This window comes from Engraulis encrasicolus, chromosome 11, assembly GCF_034702125.1.
Source record: "Engraulis encrasicolus isolate BLACKSEA-1 chromosome 11, IST_EnEncr_1.0, whole genome shotgun sequence".
Taxonomy (NCBI): Eukaryota; Metazoa; Chordata; class Actinopteri; order Clupeiformes; family Engraulidae; genus Engraulis; species Engraulis encrasicolus.
In genome coordinates, this window is record NC_085867.1 from 2,283,756 (window position 1) to 2,296,458 (window position 12,703).

Consider the following 12,703-nt stretch of genomic DNA (forward strand, 5'->3'; position numbering starts at 1 on the left):
CGCAGCTAGGCTAGAACTCTTTGAGTGCATTACAATATGCCACCTTACCTCCTCCACTTGTGCTTGTCTCCTCGCCCCACCTCCTGGCCCCTCCTCCGTGGAGAAAACGATTAAGTTTCCCAGCTGTCAGCCTAGCCACAACAACTGTTTTTCATTCACCATCCCAATTGCAAATGAGAAGAAGGCTTTACAATTGAGCTTTTCCAAGATATTGAAATATAATGCTGTTGTCAGTGATGTCCTGGTACGAGGAGACAAGCACAAGTGGAGGAGGCAAGTCCTCATATTGGAACGCACCCTCTGTGTGTCCCTGGTAAGCACCCGTAGACTAATCCTAATCCAGGCCAAATGCTAAGTAGCTGTCTTTGAAAATCAAAAAATGGTGGACTGTTCCTTCAACTGTTTCGCTCTTGGTCAGACCAAGCCTCGAAGAGATTTGAAAGTCGATGATAATCAGGCTCATCATGCGCGGCTATAGGCTAGAACTCTGTGTGTCCCTGCTAGGCCCCCGTACAGTAGTGGGCTAATCCAGGCCAAATGCTAAGTAGCTGTGGAAGGGCTCTGTCACCGGTGGCACCAGCTGCACTGCACTGCACCAGCTGAATAATTGAAGGCAAAACAAAACACATGGTGGCACACTGTACTGTAAGCACACACACACACACACACACACACACACACACACACACACACACACACACACACACACACACACACACACACACACACACACACACACACACACACACACACACACACACCTTACTTACACAATACTTCATCCAGCACAGTTGGACAACATTTTGGCCTAATTAGGTTTCCACTTTTAGACAGAGCCTCCAAAAAAAAGAGAAAAAACACACACACACACACACACACACACACACACACACACATTCTCACTCTCTCTCTCACACACACGACACACAAACACAAACACACACACACACACACACACACACACACACACACACACACACACACACACACACACACACACACACACACACACACACACACACACACACACACACACACACAGGAGAACTGAAGTGTGATTCATTGATCCCTGTGTGATTAATCCTATCAGTCTGCACAGGATTAACCAAAGAGTTGAACACTTTGCGACCCAGTAGTAAACACTTCGGAGAAGTCACACACACACAGACACACACACACACACACACACACACACACACACACACACACACACACACACACACACACACACACACACACACACACACACACACACACACACACGGAACAACAAACAAAGCTCTACTTGACTTTGAAGTAATTACATTGGCCTACAAATGAGCACGGCTGTAATAAATCGATGTAACCAGCAGAGGGCGACAAAGTTACACTTACTGCAAAAAGCTCTATCCATCACATATCATGCCAAGTGCCTCTCACAGCATGATGAACAGTGGTTATTTACTACCAAAAACGTTTCCCTAAACTCCACTAATTTAACAACTGTATGAATACTACAAGTGCTATTCATTCTCTTATGTGTACACACAGTCGAAGATACAATGGCCTGTAGTATCAGTAAATCGCTTTGGATTTTTTAAAAAGCGTCAGCTAAGTGTAATGCAATGTAATGTAATGTAATGCAATGTAATGTAATGTGTAATGTAATGTAATGTATTGCAATGTAATGTAGAAGAGAAACTTTCATGGCAACACTGTGATGGAGTGACCATCACTAGGGTTGTGGGTGTGTTCTGACTAACATGCTAACGAGCCTGGCTCTTTGGTGTAGCGGTCAGAGCCCCAGTTTACTACCCCAGAAGGTCTGGGTTTAAGTCCCAGAAGGGCAACTCTACTTCCCTTCACTACATAATGTAGAAGAGAAACTTTCATTGCAACACAAAGAATGCAGTGCCTCTGTTCTCTCTAGGTGTTCAGCAAAATGGCAATTAGCAGGTCTTGATCTGTTACTTAGCACTTGATGTCAATAGATTTCATAAGGAGGTTGTTGTAACTTAGTAAAGCAAACGGTGAGTGGGATCACCAACGATCCCATTTGCATGGAACGGCTACAATGATACCATGCGCCATTTTGTATCAAAACTAATTCCAAACTAGAAATGCCACGCAGAGAGTGCAGACCTCCACCCAGGGGTTCCCAACCTTTTCCAACTTGGGGCCCACCCGAAATTGTGAGAAATGTTCGGGGCCGACCTCTGACCCAAAGAATAATAAAACTCAAATAAATCAACAGCAACACACACCAAAATATGATTATTATTTTTGGAAAATGATTTCAAGGCCCACTTGGAATACCTTCAGGGCCCACCAGTGGTCCCCGGCCCCTAGGTTGAAAATCACTGATCTAGCCTACATGATGTGGAGTCCTATGCTTATAACATAACTTACAAAACAATCCTTGGATCCGGATCGTGATCCGGATCACCACCAAAATTAAATTACTTGTTCCTTGTGTCATTTCCAACAACTCCACAGTTTCATCAAAATCCGTTCATGAGGGTGGGGCGCTGTGGCGCAGCGCGCTAAGCCCCCCACATTTGGGCTTGCATGCCCCGGTTCAAGTCCGGCCGGGGTCATTTCCCGATCCCACCCTGTCTCTCTGTCCCACTCGCTTCCTGTCACCATCTCAGACTGTCCTATCAAAAATAAAGGCATAAAAAGCCCCTAAAAATATATTTAAAAAAAACAAACAATCCGTTCATAACTTTTTGAGTTATCCTGCTGACAGACAGACAGACAGACAAACACACAAACCAACGCGACCGAAAACATAACCTCCTTAGCGGAGGTAATAATAATTCACAACATACTGTCTTACTGTAACACGTGCACTCAAGCGAGGCAGGAACACGCCGATTTATTGAGACAATATTTCAATCAGATACTTCGATCTCAATCTAAGCAGCCTGTCACCTGATCTGACACTACACACACACACACACACACACACACACACACACACACACAACCACACACACACACACACACACACACACACACACACACACACACACACACACACACACACACACACACACACACACACACACACACACACACACACACACACACACAGCAGCAACATCACAGCTATAATGACCTACAGTAACCTCCAAAGGAGCCACACCACTCAGCATTTCTCCTGGGCTCAGTGTGTGTGTGTGTGTGTGTGTGTGTGTGTGTGTGTGTGTGTGTGTGTGTGTGTGTGTGTGTGTGTGTGTGTGTGTGTGTGTGTGTGTGTGTGTGTGTGTGTGCGCGCGCGAGTGTGTGTGCATGGGACATCGGGGTTTGACTGTGTGTGTGTGACCATGTGTGTGTGTATGCGCGCACATGGGGTGCAATGTGACTCTGTGTGTGTGTCAGTGTGTGTGTATCTCAGTGTGTGTGTGTGTGTGTGTGTGTGTGTGTGTGTGTGTGTGTGTGTGTGTGTGTGTGTGTGTGTGTGTGTGTTTGTGTGTGTGTTGGGGAAGTGAAAACAGTGGATGCCTCTTAAATGAAACTTCAACTTTTGTCAGACACACAAATCAATGGCAATTTCTCCAAGTTATAGAAATCAATACGGCCATTCAGAGAGGCGGAGATACTCTCCACCCACAAGGCAAGAGAAAGAAAGTGTGTGTGTGTGTGTGTGTGTGTGTGTGTGTGTGTGTGTGTGTGTGTGTGTGTGTGTGTGTGTGTGTGTGTGTGTGTGTGCGTGCGTGCTGCGCGCACATGTGTGTGTGCGTGCGAGTGCGTGTTTATGTGTGCGTGCGTGTGTGTGTGTGTTGCTAGGGAAACATTTACGCAAATAAATGAATATTCAACATCCATCTAAAAAGTTGCCTTTTGAGAGTTATTAAATGCCAAGTCAGCAATTCCCCGACCGGCCCTGAATGCTTACTTATTTACTTATTTCTTATTTTTTACGATTTTAACTCACATTAATTCTGCATGTTTAATGGCAGATTTAGATGACTCCTGCCAGTCATCTTCCACTTTTATTTTGACAGCTCAGAAAAAGAGAAGAGTGACTTCCTTCCTCATCACGAAGGGGATATAGTATGCTGAATATTTCCTCATAGGGCTTTTTTTCTCTCCACGGTTTCCTCATTGTGTGTATCTAAGTATCTATATAAGTGGTAAGTGGTTAGGGCATCAGACTTGTATCCCAAAGGTTGCCAGTTCGACTCCCGACCCGCCAGGTTGGTGGGGGAAGTAATTAACCAGTGCTCTCCCCCATCCTCCTCCATGACTGAGGAACCCTGAGCATGGTCCTGTCCCACCGCACTGCCCCCTATCGGGCGCTATTGGGGGCTGCTCCCTTGCACGGCTGCGGCATAAATGCAATTTCGTTGTGTACAGTGTGCACTTGTGTGGTGTGGAGTGCTGTGTCTCAATGACAATGGGAGTTAGAGTGTGACCACGGTGTGCGAGATCAACGTGGGGCTCGATTAACTGGGGACGACGTCACCGACACCTGTCTACAACCAGCACAACTACATTTACCTAATGAGGTTACGGTCCGATTCGAGCCTCACGGTGCGTGTCACCCCTAACATGAAACAACATTAGGCTTGAGTCTGACCGCAACTGCGTATAAGGTAAATGTAGTTGCGCTGGATGTAAACATATCATCCCCAGTTAATCGAACTCCCACGTCGATCTCGCACACCGGCAATGGAAGTAATTGACTTTGTAGGGAGGAGGTGGTGACAGTAGAGAGAAAAGGGATTTGGGCGACAAGAGGCAAATTGAGTGACTTGAACGACAGTTTGTAGTTTGTAGAACGTCAGTGAATATTATGCTAATGAGCTTTGATGCGGTTCGGCGAAAATACAAGTAAACATGGATGTCAACTCAAGTATACTTTCACATTGGCTCTCTTGATGTCTGAATTTTACTTCACAAAATAACTCTGCACAGCTGTTTTGACAATTCCCACATCACTGTATTAGTAAAAAGGTAATTCTGAACGTGGCATCATGATCGGTGAGCACATTTCCCAGAATGTCCTGGGGTAATTTCACATGGGCGCGCCGTCTGCACCCCTCTCTAAAGTCTGTGAATTGAGTAAATAACAGACGTTTATTTATCCCGTCCGAATGTGCCCCAAAAAATCACGGAGTTCCGGGGACAATTGCGAATTACCAGGGGTCCATAGGTAATATTTATCCCGTGCGAATCGGGCTATACCAGCACACCAGCGACTCTCTGTCTCTTGTCTCTTTTGGTGTGTTCACGTGGTAAGTCTAAGGCAGTGTTTCTCAAACTTTTTCAGACCGAGGACCACTTTGTCCCCCCAAAATATGTTCAGGGACCGCCTGTCAACTGAATTAACAGTTGATGGGTGCTAATTTGACACTGCTAATTTCGATGCAGATCCCTTACTTTTTTATCCACATTCACAAGCCTGTCTTTTGTAGTGAAAATGCTATCTTTAGCTTTGGAATAATATTACGAATATAGCTTACACCTAGTTTGTCTTGGTAAAATAGAAATCACCCTGCGGACCACCTGAGCTCTGTCGCGGACCATTAGTGGTCCCCGGACCACACTTTGAGAATCACTGGTCTAAGGGGTACAGTCCAATTATATAATGTTACGGGTTGTTAAATAGTTTGTTGCACTGCACCTTATTATTAATGCACTGTAACAGGAGTAGTGAAATGTTTTGTTCGCTGTAGTGTTTACTCGTTCTGGTCCATCTTCATAGATTTAGCATTTCATCATTATTATGATGCACATTTGGGGCAATCTCAACTGTTACTGGTGCCTCATAAATAGACTGGGATTGAGCTGAACTGAACTGAACTGAGTAGACAGCTCCTGTCCCCCCCTCCCTCTAGGACAGCTCCTGTTCCCCCTCCCTCTAGGACAGCAGCCCTAGTTGCAGAAGACTCTGAAGAAAGAAGAAAATGGTGGATGACTGGCAAGACAGGGCAGAATGTGTGTGTGTGTGTGTGTGTGTGTGTGTGTGTGTGTGTGTGTGCGTAGAAAGAAACTCAAAACTCAAAGGACATCAAATGGGTAAGGTACTGCAATGGGTGGGTGAGGGTAGAGAGAGAAGCAAAGCGTAGCATAGACATTAAAACATAGAAATCATACAGAAAAATCGTCCCCAGAGTATGACGCTGAGCTCAGGGACGTCAAGCCAAAAAAAAAAGAAAAAAAACCAAGGTGGTAAGCAAGTCAAACGGCAAGAGTGGAGAGAGAAGGAAGGGCATTTATGACAAATATGGCATACAATATGGGATGTCAATATTCCAAACTAAACTTATGTAACTCCTGACAGAGTATTTACAACAGTGTGGAGAGTCAACATTTTGCAGATGGCCAGCGTAATTTCAACTGCAAGACGATTGTGAAGAATCAAAATTTTGCAGATGGCCAGCGCAATTTCAACTGCAAGACGATTGTGAAGAATCAAAATTTTGCAGATGGCCAGCGTAATTTCAACTGCAAGACGATTGTGAAGAGTCAAAATTTTGCAGATGGCCAGCGTAATTTCAACTGCAAGACGATTACCCGCCCGCTCTACTTTGCTCTAGGTGCCACCGGCGTCCACAGCCACCATTTTTTCACATCTGGGTGTTGAATATCTTTGAAAATTGTACCAAAACAGTGAAATTAACACTATTTTTAATTAAGTGGGACCAAATTTCAATTCAATTTCAAGTGGAATTAAAATAACAGTGGATTTTTTTGCTGTGTAGAAATTATACAGAAAACCAATGCCCTCAAAATTACATTTACTTACTTCACATAAGAAACTGGGTCTCGGTGCTCAGAGCAAAACATTGCTTAATACACATGACTTCTAAGGAGTGCAGAGGTTGTCTGAATTTCTAGTTTGTGATCTAAAGCAACACAATGGGTCCCAAGTGGTATGTAAAAGCTTCAAGTTTTTTTTTGACTTGCTGTCTGTCTGTCTGACTCTCTCTCGCTTTCTCTTTCTCCCTCTGTCTCTGTCCCTCGCTCTCTCTCTCTCTCTCTCTCTCCCTTCCACACTTCTCTGCTTCTCCCATGTCCTCATGTCATGTCCCCCTCCCTGCCCTCCTCTCTCTCTCTCTCTCTCTCTCTCTCTCTCTCTCTCTCTCTCTCTCTCTCTCTCCACATTTCCCCTCCCTGTTCTGCTCTCCTGCTCCTCTCTCTCTCTCTCTCTCTCTCTCTCTCTCTCTCTCTCTCTCTCTCTCTCTCTCTTTCTTTCTCTCCCTCCCTCATTGCAACACCTTCTTCTGTTTTAACTTTTCCTCCCAGAGTCTACTGACCTGGAACTATATATGGGAGGTGTCAGCCATGTTAGGTCCTGTTTGCAGTCCCTAAATGCAGCTTAGTAAAGATGCTTTCACCTAGGGGTGGGCGATATGAAGATATTAAATCGTGAATCGTGATATCGAGGGCATGAATCTGCCAAAGTGGCGAAATCGTACAGATCGTCTTGCTGTGAGGATGTTTACTATCAGTATCACATTGACGTTGACTTACTTTTGCTGTTGTCTTCACTTTTATTCTTTACATTATTGTATTCCAATTGTGCACTTTATGAGTGTCATCAGTGTGTTAACATTTTATTTTATATTTTTTTTTGATGGAAGATCATGATAAAAAAAATATAAATCAAGATTTTATGTTAAAAAATCGTGATATGACATTTTTGCCATATCGCCCACCCCTACTTTCACCCCTCTCTTCAAAACGCATCCGTCCGTCCCGCCTGCACTGGACTGGACTGCAGCTCTCCATTCTTTAGGATGACAGAGGGAAAACAGCTCACGTCGGGATGGGTGAAAAAAAAAAAAAGGATATTGATTTTTTTTCTTTCTCCCTCTCCAGACACTGACAGCTTGAAAGCAATTTGGGAATTTGAAAGCAATTTTGCTCCATGTCACCTTGGTTCTCTAACCAAAACTATCACCACCACACAGTCAGTCAGCAACGACAGACCTTTTCTGTTGTAAAAAATGACTTCAGTTTCGGTGATCTGTCATGAGATCAATTCATTATGCCCGAGGCTGATCACCATGATTGACCCCAATTTTCTAGCAATCTCAATTTGTGATTGATTACTCTCTGCATGCCCTTATATCACCCTATAACTCATTGCAGCACTACGCTACAGTATCACAACATTTGATGACTGACGTCATTGACATATATCAATATCATTCATCAGAAATTAAACAGTTTTTTTTCTCTAGTTACAATGCAATTCTCAATCATTGTGCTTGAGTTTTCCTAAGTGTTAATAACCTCATGTAATTCCATGGTGCCATTGTTGTATTGAATCCAAATTAGGTAGCCTATAGAAGTGCTTACTGTATTCGTTTGATACCCTACAGGCAATTGATGGCCTGTGTGTTGGCGTGCACACTGCACACTGTACAGTACATGCATGAGGTCATGTTTGTGCTTTTGTGTTCAGAACTATGGATTGGTTACTGTCACACAAGATATTCCAATCATTGCATTACTTTAACAGTCTGGAACATTGCTATGAGAGTCAGTCACGCAAGCACACATGCACACACACACAGACACACAGACACACAGACACGAACACACACACACACACACACACACACACACACACACACACACACACACACACACACACACACACACACACACACACACACACACACACACACACACACCAACTCATCTAAGACTCTCCATCATCTGCCCTATGGACAACTGCTGGACACCCCTGCAATGGGCCAGGGCAACACCAGGCAATGTAAGGCTGCCGCAAGTCCAAAAGTATGGCTTTTCAATCCACACATCAGTGGGAGACAACTGATTGTTTCGGGTTGCACAACTACAACTAAATTAAAAATATACATTTATTTATTTATTTAACCCATTTTGTCCTGAGCCCTTTTTGGGAAAGGGTGCCCTCTGCCCATTAAATCCTAAATATCGCAGCCTCCGAAGCACATACAAACATGAAATGAGTTAGCCTACATTTAAAAGCCAAGACCCTCCTCTTGCATTGCAATGTGTTCATTCAGCTCTAACATACCCACATATTTAATAAAACAGCTCAAATCTCAAAATCCTGAATGCAGCGTATATGTGTCCCCAGGACACAATGGGTTAATGCAAACAGGGCATTTGACCATGGGCCCAGGGCCCCCTGTATTGGTAGAGAGGGCCCTATTATGCCGTGTACAGACCAAGAGCGAACGGAGCGAACGAAGCGACAGAAGTCATTATTTCTCTATGGAGGGCACGCGACCTGCGCTACCAAAGCGAATTCGCCAGGAGCGAAGCTTCTTGCGCTACCAGAGCGAATTTTGAAGATTAAACTAAATCTAATCGCAGGCGAATTCGCTCTGACGCTGTTCGGCAACAACCAATCGGAACGTTCATATCTCCGAATGTCCCAGGCTGTCAAGCCAGGGCCGTTATGTGATTAGATGCATCAAACATGTCAATGCTGCGTCTCGAGCGAATACAGCGTATTCAAGGCGAAACTTCTTCTGCTACCCACGCTACCAGGCAGCGTAGTTCGCTCTTGGTCTGGACACAGCATTATGGCCTCAGCAGGCTGTACGGGGGCCTCATGTGTGTTCTGTAATTGTTCAGCGACTGCATCCAGGGGCGTAGCAGCAAACTTTGGGCCCTATGCACAATCTGCTCCAGAGGACCCCCCCCCAGCCATATATCTTCACAAATCGGACTGTGTGTGGGTCACCTGTATACATTGGGCCCTGGTGACTCAGCCACACTTTACCCCCCTGAACGACACCCCTGGAGTGTGTTATACACACACATGCAGGCACACCCACACACCCACAAGCACACAAGCACGCACACACAAGCACGCACGCACACGCACGCACGCATGCGCACACACACACACACACACACACATACACAGGCAGCCCATCCATCCGATATGGAAAACAGGATTCAAAACTTGTTGTCGTACATCCAGCAGATCTCAAATCATATCTCTCAAATCATATTTGATAGCCGCTAAATAATTCATGTTTTGTGTCATGTTTAATTCATAGATTGCCATGTCAAAAAGCATATTTATAAACCACATGTGGCTCTCTCGGATAAATGAAATCTGACGTCTGATTAAAAAATAGTATGCTGGATGAAATGGATTTTGAAATGGCTGAGCTTCACACTACACGGCATGCGTGGTGACTTGCAGGAATGGTATGGGCTGTGACATGTGACTCACCACGACACACAGCTGAAGTCACTATCTGTGGCCCCAAAACACACGCACACACACACACACACACACACACACACACACACACACACACACACACACACACACACACACACACACACACACACACACACACACACACACACACACACACACACACACACAGAGACACATGAACGCACACCGACACGTGCACACATGCGCATGCACACACGCGCGCACGCACACACAGACACACACACACGCGCACACAAACACAGAGACACACACACACACACACACACACACACGCACACACACACGCACACATTAACACACTCACATCTCCAGCTTTCCCTGCTCTCTGCATCTTAGCCTAGTCATAACTTTCTTTCTGAAAGAAGCATCTCTCTCTATCTCTCTCTCTCTCTCTCTCTCTCTCTCTCTCTCTCTGCACCCCCCCCACCCCAAGCCCCACTTCCCCACAGACCACACATTCTCTTTTCATTTTTCATCTCTTCTTCTACAGCCTCCTCATCCATCTTTCTCTCTCTCTCTTTCTCTCTTTCACTGACTCTCTGACTGTCTATGTACTGTTCACCACCACCACAGCTATATCCCCAGTGGTCGAATTGGCCTGTGTGTGGTGCGGGAGAAAGAGAGTAGAGTGGAGTGGAGTGTGTGAATAAATTCATTGCATTTATTAAAAAAAAAAAAAAAAAAAACATCTGGCTATCTGCCAGGACAATTGTAGGAAAAGTCCCCCTGACTTGGAAAGCAGGAAGGGCCAGCATCGCAGGGCCAGGAAACCCACAGACGCAGAGTCAGACAGAAATACAAAGAGGAAAAGCAGACAAGACAGAAAACAACTTAAGTAATAGCAACCTATATGTATGAATTCAAATGGATATATTTTCATAAAATGTATAAATGCAATGAATTTATTCACATATTGCTTCTTTATTCACAGTGGTCAATATCTGCCTCTATTGTATGGCTATAAATACAGTGTAGCCCAGGGAGGGAGAGGAGAGGAGAGCTGAGCTTGTGTGTGTGTGTGTGTGTGTGTGTGTGTGTGTGTGTGTGTGTGTGTGTGTGTGTGTGTGTGTGTGTGTGTGTGTGTGTGTGTGTGTGTGTGTGTTTGTGTGTGCGCGCGCTTGTGTGCCCGTGTTTGCGTTTGTGTGTGTGTGTGTGTGTGTGTGCGTGTGTGTGTGTGTGTGTGTGTGTGTGTGTGTGTGTGTGTGTGTGTGTGTGTGTGTGTGTGTGTGTGTGTGTGCGCACGCGCTTGTGTGCCCGTGTGTGTGTGTGTGTGTGTGTGTGTGTGTGTATTGGGTGAGGGGGTGGTGGGGGGGTTCAGATGCCTTTGTCCTGGGCCTGGCTAAAGCTGTTCCGGGCCCTGGGAGAGGTGGGGCCCAGATTTGGGTCCTCATGTATTGGGTGGGGGCCTTGTATTGGGTGAAGTGGGAGGGGGCCCTTCAGATACCTTTGTCCCGGGCCTGGCTAAAGCTGTCGGTGGCCCTGGCGCTGGTTGGCTGCCTACTGTAGAGAACAGGGTTTCCCAACCTTTTCCAACTTGGGGCCCACTCGAAATTGTCACAAATGTTCGGGCCTCACCTCTGACCCAATAAAGAATAAAACTCAAATAAATCAACAGCAACACACACCAAAATGTGTTTATAAATTTTAGAAAATGATTTCAAGGCCCACTTGAAATGTCTGCAAGGCCCACCAGTGGGCCCCGGCCCATAGGATGAAAATCACTGGTATAGTATATTGCTGGGATGAGGAGAGGGAGTTGAGGAGAGGAGAGGAGAGGAGAAGAGAGGGAGTTGAGGAGAGGGAGTTGAGGAGAGGAGAGGAGAGGAGAGGAGAGGAGAGCAGAGGAGAGGAGAGGAGAGGAGAGGATAGGTCCGTGTATCATCCGATCATTCAATTATTCCATTCAATCTGGCAAACGGAAAACGAAATAACGACTCCATATTTTGTTTTCCCGTTTTTCCATATGGCCAAAAAATGGGGAGTTAAGTTGGTTTTCCTTTTCCCAACTCAAAACAGAACAAGTAATAAACGAGAAAACCAAAACGAAATAACAACTCTATTTTACGATTATTGGTCCCATTTCCCGCGGTGCTTTTCTGTTGCTCGCCCAAGTAGCCTCAGGCACGATAGTGCACAAGTGGCTGCCAAACGCGCTGCTTTACGCATTTCCCCAAGGCCTATAATCAGCCTGCTGATGCTCCTACTCCACAGAACATCTTTCTGTCCTACTGGTAGCCCCTTATGTCGGTGTCTGTGGGTGGTAAAGATAGCCTAACTCCTTTACGCACTGTAGCCTACTGTTCGGTCCAGTAGGCCTATGTCTCTACCCCATAACCTCATTAATATGTGACTGTCTAATGGGCTAAGGCTCCTTCCACTAGATCATTGTATTATTACAGGTGGAATGAAGTTTTGACCATTGGTTCGTGAGTCGGAAGAAACTTTTCTTCAACTGCTTGGTACCGTCTACTGACAGCCTATTCCTGGGAACTGCTACCAGCGAGGTCTCCTCCA

At 45.4% G+C, this 12,703-nt stretch overlaps 1 protein-coding gene across 1 annotated transcript in view; it reads right to left on the minus strand.

The window, feature by feature from the left end:
* The window catches only part of LOC134458648 (3',5'-cyclic-AMP phosphodiesterase 4D-like), a 156,998-nt gene that overhangs the window by 52,056 nt on the left and 92,239 nt on the right, over nt 1–12,703 (minus strand). The window lies entirely within an intron of this gene.